Source organism: Schistocerca americana, chromosome 3, assembly GCF_021461395.2.
Source record: "Schistocerca americana isolate TAMUIC-IGC-003095 chromosome 3, iqSchAmer2.1, whole genome shotgun sequence".
Classification (NCBI taxonomy): domain Eukaryota; kingdom Metazoa; phylum Arthropoda; class Insecta; order Orthoptera; family Acrididae; genus Schistocerca; species Schistocerca americana.
In genome coordinates this window covers 47308147-47328486 of record NC_060121.1, presented here as the reverse complement: position 1 = coordinate 47328486, position 20340 = coordinate 47308147, and positions in this window count along the sequence as shown.

Sequence of the window (20340 nt, the reverse complement as noted above, 5' to 3'; positions counted from 1 at the left end):
TGCTGAGGGCCAGTTCTTAAGTACTGAGGCAGACACTGTCGGCACGAAGCCTAATGCAGAGTAACTCGATATAGTCAGCACGAACCCTAGTGCGGCAGAGTTATCTCTTTCCCTCTTGTAGCTGTAAGATATTTGTCAGACAGGATGTCTCGCATTTGGTGGGACTGCTTGTGTTGTCTGTCTGGCGATTCGAGCTTTTTCTTACGATGGTCTCGGGTTAAGTGGTGTCCTTCTTTCCACCTAATACTTTTTCACAAACCATTCCGCTCTACAAATGCCTTACAGTGAACATTCGTTTCGTTTTAGTCTTTCCCCGAAGTCCACACACGCAGTCGCGGACGGAGGTCATATACATCACAGCTTAAGCTTTTAGCGCTGGTCTGCGTGAGCTTTGTGCCTGCTATTTCCTCCCTTGTCTTCGCCAACGACAAACAACTGTCCAGTCCTTTATCAGGAACTCTGCTGACTATTAAGCCAGACCAAGGTTTCATTGCCTGACAAGATTCTATTTCTTCTGGCTTTCAACTCCCTCTCTCCTACATTCCATTAATGACACTTGGAAAGAGCAAACTGCTAATCCTTACAGGTGTTACTTTATTGTATGCGTCAGTATAGGGTAGGTGTTTTATTATTTACTTTTTGTGATACTTAATGTGTCAGTAAAAATCGACTTCTAGCAGGACGGGTATTTTTATATATATCGATCTCGTCTTGTTATTCTCATTTCTCTTCCCACGTTAACTCCGTTACCGATTCACAGTTATCCTTGCGTGCTTTTCAACAGCGCACTGACTCCGTTGGCTACCAAATTTTAATTTTCTGTCTTAACTTCTGTTCTTTATTTTAACTTTTTTATGGATTCTATCAATAATTTTCCAGCTCATATTCTAACATTCTGCGTGGTGTCTGTTGTCCTATATCGTGTCTCCCTACCAATTTCGCGCAACGACGCTCTGAGCGTGTTTTTTAGGGAATTGTCTAGTTTGAACCTGGGACCTGTTGCTGGTAAGGAGACGCCAGACCACACATGACATGTAGAATTCAGAAGAATTCAGTGAGACTAGCGATGATATAACCAAATACTTAATTATTTCAGCGTCAGCTCCACTGCAATCCCTGTAAAAGAATCTGAATACTAACTAAATTTAGTGGAAGGGGTTCAAGGCTTTCCTATTTTTAGTTAGCTGGTAAAATAACGTCGAAAAAGCAGTTAAGTTTACTATTGGAAATTTTATTCTACTCACAAAACATTGTTTATAAATTGCAATATTGATCAAAGGAAATGTTTTAATACAGGATGGTACAAACCAACTGCGTTCAACAAAAATGTGAACGAATATTCCCTAAATGGGTTTCCAAGTTCTACAATGGATCGAAGGATGGCCTATGCCATATCACATCTATAATCTAGGTTTAAATTAAGTTTCACGAAAGAGAAAACTATCAAAATGGTCTACAGTGACCCTCAATTATCCTTAATTACTTATCTAACTTGTCGTAAATTACAGTGGCTGATGTGGCTTCTCAGTAACTACACTCCTGGAAATGGAAAAAAGAACACATTGACACCGGTGTGTCAGACCCACCATACTTGCTCCTGACACTGCGAGAGGGCTGTACAAGCAAAGATCACACGCACGGCACAGCGGACACACCAGGAACCGTGGTGTTGGCCGTCGAATGGCGCTAGCTGCGCAGCATTTGTGCTCCGCCGCCGTCAGTGTCAGCCAGATTGCCGTGGCATACGGAGCTCCATCGCAGTCTTTAACACTGGTGGCATGCCGCGACAGCGTGGACGTGAACCGTATGTGCAGTTGACGGACTTTGAACGAGGGCGTATAGTGGGCATGCGGGAGGCCGGGTGGACGTACCGCCGAATTGCTCAACACGTGGGGCGTGAGGTCTCCACAGTACATCGATGTTGTCGCCAGTGGTCGGCGGAAGGTGCACGTGCCCGTCGACCTGGGACCGGACCGCAGCGACGCACGGATGCACGCCAAGACCGTAGGATCCTACGCAGTGCCGTAGGGGACCGCACCGCCACTTCCCAGCAAATTAGGGACACTGTTGCTCCTGGGGTATCGGCGAGGACCATTCGCAACCGTCTCCATGAAGCTGGGCTACGGTCCCGCACACCGTTAGGCCGTCTTCCGCTCACGCCCCAACATCGTGCAGCCCGCCTCCAGTGGTGTCGCGACAGGCGTGAATGGAGGGACGAATGGAGACGTGTCGTCTTCAGCGATGAGAGTCGCTTCTGCCTTGGTGCCAATGATGGTCGTATGCGTGTTTGGCGCCGTGCAGGTGAGCGCCACAATCAGGACTGCATACGACCGAGGCACACAGGGCCAACACCCGGCATCATGGTGTGGGGAGCGATCTCCTACACTGGCCGTACACCACTGGTGATCGTCGAGGGGACACTGAATAGTGCACGGTACATCCAAACCGTCATCGAACCCATCGTTCTACCATTCCTAGACCGGCAAGGGAACTTGCTGTTCCAAAAGGACAATGCACGTCCGCATGTATCCCGTGCCACCCAACGTGCTCTAGAAGGTGTAAGTCAACTACCCTGGCCAGCAAGATCTCCGGATCTGTCCCCCATTGAGCATGTTTGGGACTGGATGAAGCGTCGTCTCACGCGGTCTGCACGTCCAGCACGAACGCTGGTCAAACTGAGGCGCCAGGTGGAAATGGCATGGCAAGCCGTTCCACAGGACTACATCCAGCATCTCTACGATCGTCTCCATGGGAGAATAGCAGCCTGCATTGCTGCGAAAGGTGGATATCCACTGTACTAGTGCCGACATTGTGCATGCTCTGTTACCTGTGTCTATGTGCCTGTGGTTCTGTCAGTGTGATCATGTGATGTATCTGACCCAAGGAATGTGTCAATAAAGTTTCCCCTTCCTGGGACAATGAATTCACGGTGTTCTTATTTCAATTTCCAGGAGCGTATATAACAGGAAAATCATCGCGTTTCAGATTTTTACTTCAAGTGGCAAATGTGAACACCATGAGCTTTAATTGACGATCGACACTAGTATTACGCAAAAAGGGGATGTAACAGATGAGACTTCTGCAGTTTTGAGTGAAGCCTTATGCGCTCAAAAATGCGGCATCGCATGCGTTCATTACCTTGTCGATGTTCGTCAGGGGGCGGCGGACAGCACAGTTCCGCTCATCTCGCCGTCTCGGAAGCAACTCTCACCTAACTTCTCCTTACTACAATTTAACGAAGTTGGTTTAAAAATTTATCTGGCTGTGTTTTCATCTGACCAATCAGGGTCTCAATGTTAACCTTAAGCTCCACCTACAAAAATTCTGTCTATACTTTTCGTGGTGGGGCAATGTTTTTAAAGTTTGCAACGTAACAGAGACGCGAAAAAGTCTCACGCTAAAGCTTGCGGTTGGGGTGGCCCTTTTTGTGTTATTGTAAGATCTATACTGTTCTTCTGGAGGGCTCTAGCTTTTAACATGGGCTGGGGGTGGTTCTAGCGGTTAGCTGGCGACGTGGGTGTCCATCCCTTGTCGTAGGGCCTTCAGTTTAACACGGTTCTGCTCTCGGCTTCTGTTCTCGCTTCTCCCCTCGGAACTGCGTCTGTCTCACGGTGGGAAGGTATGTCATGCATTTAGGCATTCTTCTGTCAGTCTGTGGTATTCCATTTGCTCACTCGTTACTCGTATTACTTTGGTAATTTAATGTCACGATTTATTCGGAGCTATGTGACATACTACTGGATTTGCTTATCATTTTAGGGTTTTCATGGAAGGTGTTTGATTTGCCTGACACCTTACAATATGCAGCACGAAAAGTGTCATAAAGACATCCAGAATATATAAATTCCATCAGTTAATCCAGATATTACTATCACGATCTTTCATTTATCATTCCTAATCTCAGAGTCACTCCAGAACTGCCGTTACCCTCCTTCAAGAGAACTTGGACTCTGTCGAGTCTCGGTTTCCTCACTCTGTTTATTTCTCCATATCGCTATTTTGCTCTTAAGTAATTCAATATATCTCGCTCTACAAAGTTGTCATCCTGCATATCTGATGTAACCTACGTGTATCTCAACCTATTGACAGTAATCAAACCGTATAGTTTTCACACCGACACTTACCTCCATTAGCATGCCAGATATTCCTTAACTCTTTAAAATAGGCCCAAACAGATTTGCTACAGTTCCTCATCGTTCTGGCCTTCTAATCTTCAGCATTCTGCTGCAGCACCATATTTGAAAAGTTTCTATTCTCTTCCTATCACTGTCATTAAATGTGTACGTTCCGCTTCCATGCAAAGCTTAACTAAAAGAAAATACTAGCAGAAGAGGCTTCCTAACAATTAAATATTTTAATTCCGTACTACCAAATTACTCTTTTCTCTTTTGCTATTCCGGTCTCGTAAACTGATCAACGGCCGGGAGAGTGGTGCGCTGACCACATGCGGCTCCATTCCCGCATCCAGTGACGCCAGTGGTCTGAGGCAGGTCGCTACCTTTTGCCTTCATGGCCTGTTCTGGCAAAGTATAGTTTTTAGTTTAGTTCTTTTGCTATGGCCTGTCTGAATTTTCCAGCTTTACTTTTGGTCATCATCAATTATTTTACTGTCCAAGTAGCAATACTCACCAACTGCTTTTAGTGTCTCAGATCCTAGTCGAATTCTCCAGATTTAGGTCAACTGCACTCATTTTACACTAATTCTGTTTTGTTGAGATTCGTTACATAAACTCTTCCAAGACACTCTTCATTCCGTTCGACTGATCTTCCAAGTCCATTGTCGACTCTAACACAATTTCCTTAAAGTTTTCATTTTCTCTCTCCTAGTTTTAAATACTTCTCCCAATCTTTGTAGACTGAATAAATTGAGGTATAGACCACAGCCTTGTCATTCCCGACTACTGCTTGCCTGTTAGGTCTGTTGACTCTGATAACTGCAGTCTGGGTTGTGTGTAAGTTGTAGATACGCATTTGCGCTCAGCGTGTTTCTCTTCCTAACTTCGCAATTTCAAAATTTTCATTCTTGTTCTCTAAATATACATAATTCACAATATACATAAATGACCTTGTCGATGACATCGGAAGTTCACTGAGGCTTTTTGCGGATGATGCTGTGGTACATCGAGAGTTTGTAACAATGGAAAATTGTACTGAGATGGCGGAGGATCTGCAGCGAATTGACGCATGGTGCAGGGAATGGCAATTGAATCTCAATGTAGACAAGTGTAATGTGCTGCGAATACATACAAAGAAAGATCCCTTATTATTTAGCTACAATATAGCAGGTCAGCAGCTGGAGGCAGTTAATTCCATAAATTATCTGGGAGTACGCATTAGGAGTGATTTAAAATGGACTGATCATATAAAGTTGATCGTCGGTAAAGCAGATAGATTCATTGGAAGAATCCTAAGGAAATGCAATTCGAAAACAAAGGAAGTAGGTTACAGTACGCTTGTTCGCCCACTGCTTGAATACTGCTCAGCAGTGTGGGATCCGTACCAGATTGGGTTGATAGAAGAGATAGAGAAGGTCCAACGGAGAGCAGCGCGCTTCTTTACAGGATCATTTAGTAATCGCGAAAGCGTTACGGAGATGATAGATAAACTCCAGTGGAAGACTCTGCAGGAGAGACGCTCAGTAGCTCTGTACGGGCTTTTGTTGAAGCTTCGAGAACATACCTTCACCGAGGGGTCAAGCAGCATATTGCTCCCTCCTACGTATATCTCGCGAAGAGACCATGAGGATAAAATCAGAGAGATTAGAGCCCACACAGAGGCATACCGACAACCCTTCTTTCCACGAACAATACGAGACTGGAATAGAAGGGAGAACCGATAGAGGTACTCAAGGTACCCTCCGCCACACACCGTCAGGTGGCTAGCGGAGTATGGATGTAGATGTAGATGTAGTAGATCTATAACTATTGGTATGCTTTCTTGCAGTCTAAGTTCTAAGAAACGTAGAAGGGTCAGTACTGCCTCGTGTGTTCCTACATCTTTCCAGAACTCAAACTAATCTTACCCAAATTTGGATCTAACAATTTCTCCATTATTTTGTAAATAATTTGTGTCAGTACGATACAATCATGACTTACTATACTAATAGTTCAGTGATATTCATCTGCCTGCTTTAGAATCGGTAAAATTCGCACTTGTCGGCACCTGTATTCTTTGGAACTGGGTTTCTGGTTTTTCTCTGGTCTGAGGCTGTTTCGCCTCTCACCTGCCTTGCACACCAGGTGTAATACCGCTGCAATGGCTGGCTCTGCTAAGGATGTCAAAAATTCTCAGGGGCCTTCTTTCCATTAGGGCTCTCGGTGCTCTGTCAAATTCTTCTCGCAGTACTGAATTCTTGCCAACGGCCTTGTCTCAGTGGTAACACCGGTTCCCGTCAAATCTCCGAAGTTAAGGGCTCTCGGACTGGGCTAACACTTGGATGGGTGACCATCCGATCTGCCGGGCGCTGTTGGCAGGCGGGGTGCACTCATCCCTTGTGAGGCAAACAGAGGAGCTACTCGATTGAAAAGTAGCGGCTTCGGGCTCGTAAACTGACATACGGCCGGGAGAGTGGTGTGCTGACCACATGCCCCTCCATATCCGCATCCAGTGGCCGGTCGGTTCCGTTGGACCTCCATTGCCTGTTCGTTAGGAGTTTAGTTTAGTACTGTATCCTTCTATCATCTTCAGCCTCCTCCTCCTTCTTAATAATGTCCTCAAACTCCTTTGTATTGCCCTTCCATTCGCAGGTTTTGCTTTCCATACATTACTTAGTACTGGATCGTCATCTAAACTCTTCGGGTTCATACGTCTACTTCTCTTTCTTCCAAATGTTGCTTTGATTTTCATTTGTGTGGCATCTATCTTCGCCGTAGCCACGTATGCTTTAACAACTTTGAATTTCTTGCTGCTTTGTTAGTTTGCACTTTCTGTCACTCTCATTTTTTCGAATGTCTTATTTTCTTTCCTTCGTTTGCTCAACGTTTTCTTTATTTCCTTCTCTAATAAACGAAATTTAATACGTATTGGATTATCCCACGATTCGTACTGGACTTTGGTCTTTTCCCCTCAGTTGTCTTCACTGTTTCATCTACTTTTTACGCTACAGATAATTTTTCGATGTGGCATAAGAAATATATCGTGCTATATGACATTCCGAGTATCTAATTTTTTCTGTTGGCTGATTCAGTTTCATAGACGTGTATAGGAACTGAGTTACTAGCTTATAATCCGTGGAACTGTCTTTAACATAATAATGTTTCGTATAAAAACTAATATCTATGCCGCAGTAGATTATTCCTTGATCTAACATATTCAGATGGCAGAATGGAATTTTCCCAGCCTTCCCCACTGATCTCCTTTTCCATTAACATTACACTGTCAAACAGATGCCGGCTGCTCTTTGTAAAGACTTGTTGTGTGTTTAAGACCATCTATTCGTGACGGTCATTATGCTTACAAGCAACTGTTGTTCGCCGCGAGGGATTAGCCGAGCGGTCTGAGGTGCTGCAGTCATGGACTGTGCGGCTGGTCCCGGCGGAGGTTCGAGTCCTCCCTCGGGCATGGGTGTGTGTGTTTGTCGTTAAGATAATTTAGGATAAGTAGTGTGTAAGCTTAGGGACTGATGACCTTAGCAATTAAGTCCCATAAGATTTCACACACATTTGAACATTGAACTGTTGTTCTTGTTATAACATTATTCTTTTCATTTCTACGAAACTGTGCAAATAATCTGCTCGTCCTTCAGCTATTTATTTCCGTACACCTTCTATTTATAGATTTCATGCCGCTATTTTGCTTCGTAGACCATTGTGTCGTCCTCCTTATGATATAGATCAGAAACGATAGTCAGAGAAACTTATAGACTAGAATTTGTGGAGTAATATTCTCCACTATCAGAAACAGGAAGATTCAACACAAAGCAGTAGTTGTCCCCGACTGTAAGGGTGACATAATCACTCATATTTGCTTTTCTCATTTCCCCGAGTCAGCTCCCATGTTCTTCAAGTCGTGGGCGTAATTTTAAGACACAGACTGGTCATGTTGACATACTGTTGGCGCCACGGTATTATCAAACATTATACGACTGTTTCCTCTGATCTTGGAAAATTCACAGAATGTGGAATAAGGGTAATTAATCTGCATAAATGTTGAGTGTGTAATGATGTCTGCAGCTGCATTCGTACTCAGAAAACCACTGTGAGGTGCATTCAATTGTACAAATTATGAGGGTTTCTGCACTTTTTCAACAGACTGCTCGGAAATCAGTATTGTATAGATCCAACTATCCGTTGCTTGCATTGAAATTCCTAGATCAGAAACAAATTTAAGAACTTCTTCTTGTAGCATCCGTCCACTAACAGGCAGTCCTTTGGCACGTGCTCTATTAAATCACTCTAAAACAGCACTATTGAAGTCTTCAAATGGTTGCCACCGTCCTTTCTTTGAATTTTTGTTGACGTTTTCTTTCTATTACGTAACGTACCTTCCACGATGTGCTATTGTATTCTGTATTTGACTTTTTCCATGGTTAAACTCCTTCGCTAACCGAAGCTGAGATTTTCCTTTTTCACTCTCTCTGCTAATAGAAACTCACTATTATAGCGAAAGAACACAAAGTTTTCTTTTATTTGGCTGTTCCATAGACAGGAAAAGTGATAGCTGTTTGGCATTAGAAGTATGAATGACAATGAAATTGGAGAGAGTGTTGCGTCACATTGTCGACGAAAAACCCTACAATGATACAAAATCGCAATTCCCTTTTCTATGATTGTTTGTGACTATCTTAAAAGCAGGACATTGTTAAAGAGTGGTCGTTGGTCGGGAGAAGGGGAGGTCCCCTTGAACGGGATACAGATGCATTGGTCTCTTGGATGTTTATTTCCGTTCCATAAAAATATAGTCTTTTAGAGAGGAAGTCAGTGTACGGTGATGGCCTTCTCGAGAGCTTTCACTGTACACTGATCACCCAGAACATTATGACCACCTACTTAATAGCCAGTGTGTCCATCATTGGCACGGATAACCGGGGCGATGCGTACTGGCAGGGAAGTTATGAAGCCTTGCTACGTCACTGGACGGAGTTGGCACCACATCTGCACACAGTTCACGTAATTCACATAAATTTCGGCCAGATGTGTTCGATCGGACTCAAATCTGGCGAGTTTGGGGGCCAGGACATCAACTGGAACTCTCCACTGTGTTCCTCGAACAATTCCATCACATCACTGGCCTTGTGACATGGCGCATTATTTTGTTGAAAAATGCCACTGCCGTCGGGAAACATGACCGTCATGAAGAGGACCACGTGGTTTGCAACCAGTGTACGGTCCTCCTTGGCCGGCACGGCGCCTAGCACGATCTCCACCGGAAGAAGGTATACCATACCCGCGTGAATGTTCCGCAGAGCATTGTGGAGCCACCGCCAGCTTGTCTCCGTGCCACAGTACAGCTGTCGTGAAGCTGGTCTGGAAGACAACGGATTCCGCCCTCCCATTGGCACAATGAAGAACGTATAGGAGTTCATCAGACAGTGGAACACTCTGCCGCTGTGCCAACGTCCACTGCCCATGCTCAAGTGCCCTTTTCAGTCCTAGTTACTGATGTCGTAGCGTTAACATTGGCAAATGCGCGGGTCGTTGGCTACGGAGTACAGTCATTGAAAGTGTTCGGCGCATTGTGTGTTTAGTCACACTTGTACTCTCCCCAGCATTAGAGTCTGATGTTACTTCCGCCACAGTTCACAGCCTGTTCTCTTTTAGCAGTCTGCCCAGTCTACGACATCCGACAACCCCACAGTGTCTGGACGTGGTTTCACCTTGGTTTCGCCACTTGATGAAGACACTCACCACAGCACTCTTCGAACACTCGACAAGTCGTGCAGTTTCCGAAATGCTCGTGCCGAGCCTCCAGGCCATCAAGATGTGTCCTCGATCAGAGTCAGATACATCACTCGCCTTCCCCATGCCACACATGCACAGCACGCCCACTGGTACTATGTGCACCGTGCGTGTGTCTCACTAGCAGTCACTCCTCGCCAAGTGACGCTGCTATCGCCTGGATCGGTTTATATCGATAGTAGCTGGGTGGTCACAACGTTATGGCTGATCAGTGTACTGTAATAGGATGACTGGAGCGGATGACACGGTCGGGATTGTAGCGCATGGCTCGGTAGAAGAAGGTGGCTGTTTTTAGCAATCTTCCTCTTTATTGTTGGTTCTTCCAATACATTTTCCGGTAGCTCAGCCCCACCGCTCGTATCGTGGTGGAGACGTGCTGATGCGCGCAGCCCGTGGAATGCGATGCCGTACTTGGTCGGCAGCTGTGCAGACGGTAAGAGGTTAGCAGAATGAGGCCCAGCCTAGCTCGCCTCCTGCAGACGCTGCGGCTCGTGACGACGCTGGGAGTCGCCGGTGCAGCAGCGGGCAACGCCCTCCTTCAGCCGATCTTTGGGGACAGCGTCACCGATGACAACGACGTAACAGCGACCGAACGCCCAATCGGTCGAACCGAATCCCGACGCCCACCTCTGATGCCCTTAAATAGTGCAGACCGCTGCTGAATCCGCCGGTTATGCAGCACTGTGTTTATTAGAATGTTCTCGATGTGTTGGCTAACGCAACCGCGGCAGACGCGGCCCGCTCCTGCGTAATTCTGCTAATGCTGCGTTCTGGCTGTTGATGGCTGCCGCGCACGTACACACATACTGACTCTCGCTGTAAAACTGTGTCACCATCATAACGCGCCTGCCAGCCTTCGTCTGCCGTCTGCCGTGAGGCTGGCGCATCGCACACTGCGACGCACTAAATCACAATTTCGCACCATATTTCCTAAAAATAACCCCTTGTCCTCTACAGTACATTCTGTACATATGATACTAAGATTTTCGTTTCGTAAACAGGGAGTTTTAAATTTTTGACATTTAACACAAGCTGTCATTCTTTTTATCACTTTGAAACCATATCGAGACCAAATTGAATATTCGCGCAGCTGTCCTCGGATAGTATTTCTTCATAGATAACCGATCCGCCCGAAGACAGTTATGCGCAGCTTGTTGGCTAGTGCGACTTGGGGGTGAGCCGCACCCGTATCGAAGCTGCGTGGCAGACTTTCGGCCGTGGCTGGCGAGCTCGTTCAGGCAGTGCTCGGCAGGTCTACACTGACTGTCCCAGAAAACACAATAAGCAAACAGAACACGATGACACACACAGAACAGAGCTTACAGACTGCCGGCACACTTGGCTTCTTGCGTCTTGCTCCATGCATCAGGTAACTCACGACAGTGGCCACAGTGAGGGCACCTCTCCAAAAAAAAAATCCTTGAGTACACTCGAGAGCCTATTGAAACGTGTTATACGCTAGCAAAATGAAAGAAATTTCACCAGTGGATAACCACATTAGATAAAAAAGTCTGAAGTAACCATTAATATTGTCTATTCTATTGCTTGACCCTTGTCCCGCAGTTACGCAGGGTCCGCCATCGTTAATCGGATTTGGCATGTTAATGTTTAGGGGGTGGCCAGATGCCCTTCCTGCCGCCACCCCATACCCACTGGGACGGAATTAGTGTACCCCAACTGTCTGTGTCGAGTGTAATCCATGGAATAGTGCGAATGTGTTCAGATGTCTGCGAGCCGTGCAACTGATGCGGAACATGGGGACCAGCCCGGTATTCACATAGTGGGATGTGGAAAACCGCCTAAAAACCACATCCAGGTGGGTCGGCACATCGGCCGTCGTCGTTAATCCGTTGGGCGGATTCGATCCGGGGCCGGCGCGCCTACCCGAGTCTAGGAAGCGGCGCGTTAGCGCTCTTTTTTTTCTTTTTTTGTTAATGTCATTTTTCTCGCTTTCGTTCGTTGCATCTGCTCGGGGCGGAAGTCGTAAGACATCCGTTTAAATTCGTTGTTGATCGATTAACTCAGTTCTTTTATTACAGAGGGCAGCTAACCCTCTGACGGAACACGCTGAGCTACCGTGCCGGCACGCTCTCGGCTGCCCTGGCGGGTTAACCATTAATATTGTCTGCAAGCTCATGAATACACTGATCAGCCAGAACATTAATGAAGTCCGACCTACTTTCGATATGAACCCATCTAGGCGATACGAAAGTCACCTGGTGAGGAATGACTGCTACAGACACGTAGACGGTGCATGTAGTACCAGTGAGCGTTCCGTCGGCTTGAAAAATGTGGAAGGCCTGTGGTGATCTATCGACGGCAGATTGTGATGGCCCAGAGGTTCGGTACGAGCATTTCGGGAACTGCACGACCTGTCGGGTACGTGTGGAGTGCTGCGATGAACGTCTTCAATTCTTCAACACGTGGCTGTGAAACAGCGGTGAAACGACGACCAGACGTCGTAGCTTTGGCGGCCACTGCTCCATACAGATGTCGGACGTCGTAGGCTGGACAAACTGGTAAAAGAGGACAGGCAGCGAACTTTGACGAAACTAATATCAGACCTTAAGGCTGGGCGGAGCACACAAATCTGTCTGAACACAGGATGCACCCATCACACCATGCATGTGCCAATATTAACGACGTGGACACTTGGACTGAAATGGGCACGTAACCATCGCCACTGGACGTTGGCGCAGAGGCACAGTGTTTCACGGTCTAATGAATCCCAACACCTTCTTCACCATGCTGACGGGACGGCGCGAATCCGTCGTCTTCCGGTGGAACAGCTTCTTGACACCTGTACTACTGGGCGGAAATGTGGTGGCGGCGCCGGCCAATGTGGCCGAGCGGTTCTAGGCGCTTCAGTCTGGAACCGCGCGACCGCTACTTCGCAGGTTCGAATCCTGCTTCGGGCATGGATGTGTGTGATGTCCTTAGGTTAGTTAGGTTTAAGTAGTTCTAAGTTCTAGGGGACTGATGACCTCAGATGTTAACTCCCATAGTGATCAGAGCCATTTGAACCATTTTTTGTGGTGGCAGCGGCGGTCCCATTGTGCTTTGGGGAACATCCACATGGTTCAAGTGGAGCTCGTGCTAGGCACCATGACGGCCAAGGAGTATCGTACACAGGTTGCAGACCACGTACACCTCTTCATGTTTCCCGAGAGCAGTGGCCTCTTTCAACAAGATGATGCGCCAAGTGACACGGCCAGGAGTGTGATGGAGTGGTTCATGGAGAACAGTGCAAGTTCCAGTTGGTCTGCTGGCAGCCCAACTCGCCAGATCTAACCCGATCGAGCACGTCAGGGATGTGGTTGAACGTGGCGTCAGACCTCACGGGCCCCTCCTCGGAATTTACGAGAATTGGGTCACTTGCGTGTGCAGATGTGGTGTCCGCTCTCTCCAGCGACTTACCAGGACGTCGTTGCTCCATCCCACGACGCGTCGCCGCTGCAATCCGTGCCAAAGGCTATTAGTTAGATGATCGTAATGTTCTTTCTGATCTGAACCCAGAAGTCCCAACACATTTCCCCGGTGCACAGCGGAAGTTAAAACTACAGTTTTCGACGACTCTCCATCCAAGATAAATGGCTGCGTCTTACGTACTATACTGGGACTTCGCTTCGTAGCTGTTGTCTTTTCTTTGTTTAATATAGAGTGGTACATAAATGGCACTTTACGTCTTAAAGTCGTCAAGTTTCTGGCACGAAATCCTTTGGTCACGACAGGTGGTGGCTAGAAATGGAGGGAATGACCGCAGAGTGTGCGGAGAACGGCAAAACAATAGCCGCGATCGGGCACCATTGTGCGCCACACAGCGGTAATTAGATCCGGCTAAATTGCTTGGATGCCGCGTCAGCGCGGTCGCTTCCTGCCGCTATTACAAGTTAATGTCGTTGCGGGTGCCATGCGCCATCATCACAGCCAGAGCGGGCGACAGTGGGAGCTTCCGCGACGTCTCCGCATCGCCTGTGATAACTCGGACTGTGGCAGCGATCGGAGCACCTCCGCCGATAATTCACTTGTGTCGATGCAGCTGCCCGCCGTTAGGTGTTAGGAGGCGACGAGGTAATTGAGAACGTGCTGGAGATCTGCTATGCAGTCAGTACTCCCGTTACAGCCTGTTGAATCATTACCAGTATCCGACTAATATCTACTTATTTATTTATCCGCTTTTTGGCATTTGGTAGATTACAGTGTACGAATCTTCACTTCCATCGCGTCGCCTAGATTTGGTCCCCCTACGTAGACGGACATGCGGCGTCCTCTACGAGAGTAAAATGACATGTTCCGACATTATTATACTAGATAGCGAAAGAAAACATGTTCTACGACATATTTCGTTATCTTAGCTATTTTTCTACGTAGTCGCCGTCCAAATTTAAATATTTGTCACAGCAATCCACAGAAATTCATGCGCCTTCTGGACACACGCGAGGGAAGCAGGTGACCTAGAACGCTCAGAACAACTCGAATATGTGTTCGCAATGTAAATCAGTCACCCGGAAAACTGTGGTATGGGTTATTCTCATGCAAAGCTACGCGTCTTAACATGAGACATATTTGAATGATCACGTATTGAATGTCTGACAGAGGAACTGTGGGAACGGAAATAAATAACGTATCAGTATTGGCCTAACAGAACCAAAAGCGCACGTTTCGATCCCGTCACTTAACGCTATATTTTCCTGTACTTAAAAAATCACGTAATCTGAACAATTTATTTTCTCCTGGCCTAATACTCTTGGAATCCCAAGTAAGAAATTTTAATGAAACCCTTAAGGGGAGATTATACCTTCGTAGCGGCAAAATATAATTTTTTTTTTTTTTTTTTTTTTTTGCTCAGAATCATTTCTTAGAGTGTATTTTACTGTACAGTTATGTTTTCTAAGGGCATTCTAGCTATTAATGACTTTAAATATTAATTTATTTTAAGGGTACCAAATATTGACAGGCACACCTTTTGCCTTCTATCAACTTCCTTGACTTCAAAACCCTAATTCGGTGATTTGTAAAAATATTTCGTCTTCACAGTTGGCTGCTCCGTTCGCGCTACGTTCACTTGTTCCTTGTCCTTCCACAATCCAAATGAATCATTTGACAGTGTCATATGGTCTAGAATTTCTAAAACAGTATGTTTAGGTAAGGATACATTGAATTGGGGTGTTTATGATGAAGTTCTTTCATTTAATTATGACAGTGTGGGAAGAGTTAAGTTGCTTCAAAAGTTAGGCATACAACCTGGCAAAAATATGGTGTTGGCATGTTCCGAATTAGGTGCTGTCCGTGTCAGGAGAGCAAAATATGAAGTGATTACGATAGTTAGGATAGCAAGAATGCACTTAAGGAATGCTAACAGAGCCAGGGAGCATGAAGAAAATGCAGATGACCCAGGGAATGGTGCAGGGATGTTATAAGGCCAGTAACAAACTATGTTCATCTTCAAAGTCAGATTCACGAGAATTTATTTTTTTACTGATTGGGAACTTTTTTTCAGGAACTTACCATCATAGAGCAGTGAAACAGACACAAGTAATAGAAACTGGGCTGAACATCAACGATGCTGTTTTAAAAGAATTTCAGATTAATACTGTAGAAATTATTAATTAATAAATCTTAAATATGTGGAAAAAATTTACAATTTGCAAAAAAAAAAAAATCTCTAAGAAATAGATTATACAGGCGACTTATCTACAAAAATTGGTCAATGGAAAGAGACTCTTCCTCCACCAGCCATTAAAATTTATAACATTATCATGAACCGTTCATGAGATAACAGTACCTAAAATAGACAAATTTAACACTGTAAATATATCAGGTACAATCTCCCCTTGAAGCAAAGTGGAACGCAACAAAATGAACATCTGGCTAAAGCTACTTTTTCACGTTCAGCAATACTTCTCCATTCTAGCCGTCTAATATCAAACACCACACCAATTACGTTTTCAAACGTGGCGTGTTTGGTATGAGCGATTTATATTTTGAGCACATTTGAGGTCACGCTGTTCCCACGTCAATTGCCGCGAACTTGTTGAACCAGACGCTAAAGTCCTCTTTCAGTCCTTTGTCATTTCCTCTCTGCTTTACGCGCAAAAATATCTGTCGATTCGGGCAAAAGATATTAATCACTTGGGGACAAGTCGGGGCTTAATGTGAATGCTGGAAGACTTGCCACTTAAATTGTCGGAGCAAATCCTTCGCTAACAAAGCAGAAAGCAGCTGTGTGCTATAGTGGTGGAGAAGCACAACGCCGCTGGACAACCAGCCATGCCCTTTCTTTGGAAAGGCACGGCCTAGTCGATGTGTAGGACACCATTTCGATCCAATATCACTATGGATGTGACCTATTTGGAGCTCAGGATTAGATTGGCTTTCTTTTTCTTCGGAGTGGGGGTGGGAGGGGGGGGGGGGCATCATAAACGATGACACTCTTTTGACTGGCGCCTTGTTTCTGGACTTTTATGCGAGGCCCGGGCTTCGCTGCTAGCGCTAGTGTAGCTCAAAATGTTGCCGTCGTCTTTCTCGTACCGAGAGATGAAAGTCAGTGCAGCTGCAGTTGGTTGTTTCTTGTGTTCGTCTATTAAATGTTGAGAAACACACATCGCACGTACTGTTACATAGCCCTAATCACCACTAACAGTTTGATAAAGAGCTGGTACAGTAATTTTGGGGAAATGCAACCTCCGTCCGTCGGTTGTGTAACGTGTATCCTGTTGAATGCTTTTAGAAAAATATAAGTTTGTCAGTCAGAACTGAATGTCAAACTGATCATTCTTCATCTACATCTACATACATACTCCGCAATCCACCATACGGTGCATGGCGGAGGGCACCTCGTGCCACAACTAGCATCTTCTCTTCCTGTTCCACTCCCAAACTCTGTACGACACCTCACGTGATGATCAAACTTACCAGTAACAAATCTAGCAGCCCGCCTCTGAATTGCTTCTATGTCCTCCCTCAATCCGACCCCATAGCGATCCCAAACGCTCGAGCAGTACTCAAGAATAGGTCGTATTAGTGTTTTATAAGCGGTCATCTTTACAAATTAACCACATCTTCCCAAAATTCTACCAATGAACCGAAGACGACTATCCGCCTTCCCTACAATTGCCAATGCATGCTTGTCCCACTTCATATTGCTCTACAATGTTACGCCTAAATATTTAATCGACATGAGTGTGTCAAGAGCTACATTACTAATGGAGTATTCAAACATTACGGGATTTTCTTTCACATTCATCTGCATTAATTTACATTTATCCATATTTAGAGCCAGCGGCCATTCCCTACATCAATCACAAATCCTGTCCAAGTCATCTTGTATCCTCCTACAGTCACTCAACGACGACACCTTACCGTACACCACAGCATCATCAGCAAACAGCCGCACATTGCTATCCACCCTATCCAAAAGATCATTTATGTAGATAGAAAACAACAGCGGGCCTAACACACTTCCCTGGGGCACTTCAGATGATACGCTCACCTCCGATGAACACTCACCATCGAGGACAACGTACTGGGTTCTATTACTTAAGCCACTTCGAGCCACTCACATATTTGGGAACCAAAACCATATGTTCGTACCTTAGTTAGGAGTCTGCAGTGGGGCACCGAGTCAAACGCTTTCCGGAAGTGATCCGTATGATACCCTTCATCCATGGTTCGCAAGATATCATGTGGAAAGAGGGCGAGTTGCGTTTCGCAAGAGGGATGCTTTCTAAAGCCGTGCTGATGCATGGACAGCAACTTCTCTGTCTCAAGGAAATTCATTATATTCGAACTGAGAATATGTTCGAGAATCCTGCAACAAACCGGTGTTAAGGATATTGGTCTGTAATTTTGAGGATCCGTCCTTCTACCCTTCTTATATACAGGCGTCACCTGCGCTTTTTTCCAGTCGCTCGGGACTTTACGTTGGGCAAGAGATTCGCGATAAATGGAAGCTAAGTAAAGAGCCAATGCAGTAGAGTGCTCTCTGTAAAACCGAATATTCATCATGAATATTCGCACGCCCGCCATCAGCGATGACGCATCATTTTCAAACTAAAGCTTGATCAGCATATTTACATAAATTTTTATTATCTGCCTCCAAATTTCCATTTTACGGACTTAATGCGCATTCAGAAACCGTATTCCAGTACGAAACCCACACCTGACAGGATCGTTAAATTTGTGGCGCATTTAATACATCACAAATAAACAGGAGACGCGCCTCGCAGGGCTTGCTGTTAGTGTCGGCATGTGCCGACGGCTCTGAGCACTATGGGGCTTAACTGCTGAGGTCATCAGTCCCCTAGAACTTAGAACTACTTAAACCTAACTAACCTAAGGACATCCACCTACAACCCTTCATGCTTGGAGTCTTGCTCGACAGCGATGTCGTCCTTCCGCAGGAGAATTATCCATGTCTCGGAGCCAGAACCGTGCTACAGTGGTTTGAGGAGCATTGTAGTGAACTCACGTTGACGTCTCGGCGACCAAATTCGTATGGAACTAATCTTGGTCGCTATCAGGCGTCATCATCGCGTACGCATATCAGCAAAAATGGTTCAAATGGCTCTGAGCGCTATGGGACTTAACATCTGAGGTCATCAGTCTCCTAGAACTTAGAACTACTTACACCTAACTAACCTAAGGACATCACACACATCCATGCCCGAGGCAGGATTCGAACCAGCGACCGTAGCGGTCGCGCGGTTCCAGACTGTAGCGCCTAGAACCGCTCGGCCACTCCGGCCGGCAGGCGCCGACGATGGGGAAGGTTTGTGACACGACGGAGAGGGTGCGTGGACAAAGGTGCGGCCCCCCACATCGAAACGTTCTTCACCCTGACCTCGTACTGTTGTCTAGTACGTGATGCACGTGCTTGAAAAGAGTTGTTCTGACACATTGAGTCATACCCTGATTGGCATATGCTGAAGAATGTGGTTCAGTGTCCCGGTGGGTTACTGCTACCCTAAAATCAAAGGTTGAAGGGCTCGATCGCTATTTTGGACCTTCACACTTTCCTGTCACTAATTGCAACTTTCGTTTCTAGCAATGACTTTTAATGTGAAACGTCTCAAGATGCCCACTAGGTCCAGAATCCACGTTTGTATGTTTGTAGGTCCTCCAACGCCGAGGGCGCTCCCTTCGTGTGTGCTGTGGTTCTCTGCTCGTATCGGCCGGCCGCGGTGGTCTCGCGGTTCTAGGCGCGCAGTCCGGAACCGTGCGACTGCTACGGTCGCAGGTTCGAATCCTGCCTCGGGCATGGATGTGTGTGATGTCCTTAGGTTGGTTAGGTTTAAGTAGTTCTAAGTTCTAGGGGACTGATGACCTCAGATGTTAAGTCCCATAGTGCTCAGAGCCATTTGAACCATTTTTGCTCGCATCCTGACGGTGAAAGAAATTTTTCCGGCCAGCGTTCGCCCGGAGAGGGGACTAACGGTGGCGTGAAGTTCCTGATACGGTTCCTCGTTATATTTAATATCATTTCCTAGTCTTATCCCTTAGCAGTCGTAGAGTCGTGCAGACGGCGCCGACTCGTAAGCAGCCGGTTCGAATGCTGCTGGTGGAAGAAAATTCCACCGCCACGTTTTGACCGTTAGGGGGGAAAGGCATCTACGTACACTATGTGGTCAAAAGTATCCGGACACCCAAAAAAAGGTTCAAATGGCTCTGACCACTATGGGACAACATCTGAGGTCATCAGTCCCCTAGAACTTAGAACTACTTAAACCTAACTAACCTAAGGACATCACACACATCCATGCCCGAGGCAAGATTCGAACCTGCGACCATAGCAGTCTCGCGGTTCCGTACTGAAGCGTCTAGAACCGCTCGTCCACTGCGGCCGGCATCACAGTTACAGACAGTCTGCGTAAACCAGTTATGTTGGCCACTAATGCAGCGTATATATGGATCGTGGTAGCCCCTCCAGTATCAACTAATGCCTGAAGATGGCATATTGAAGCGCAGAAACTGGTGGCTGCACAATAAATAAGATCCTAGGGACGGCTGTAGGCGTTGCATTGTCTTACAACTCCTTCCGGAGATCAGCAACTGACTTGTTTCCCATACTCTTTTCGTCATCCTATCCACTTTCATCCGGCCTACCTCTCCGGCAAACGTTTATCTTGTCGTCATACCCCGGCATAGTTCTTCACTAGACCTTGGTACGAATCTCTCAACACGTCTTTACTGCCTAGTATCCCCTCCCTTCGCCCTCACCGCTACTATCGCGAGATAGGGGACCAGTGTTTCAGATTGGTATTTGCACGGAGATCACTGGCCGCGAATGCAGACACAGGAGGTCAGAGGCTGCTGTGGAAAATCGGATTACGGTGCCACAGAGGCGGTCCGTCCCCCGACCACGCAGAGCTGCTGGCGGCAGGGGCGACTGAGAGGCTCTGCTGGCCATCAGAGGGCAGACAGAGAGAGAAAGGGCGGGGCGACG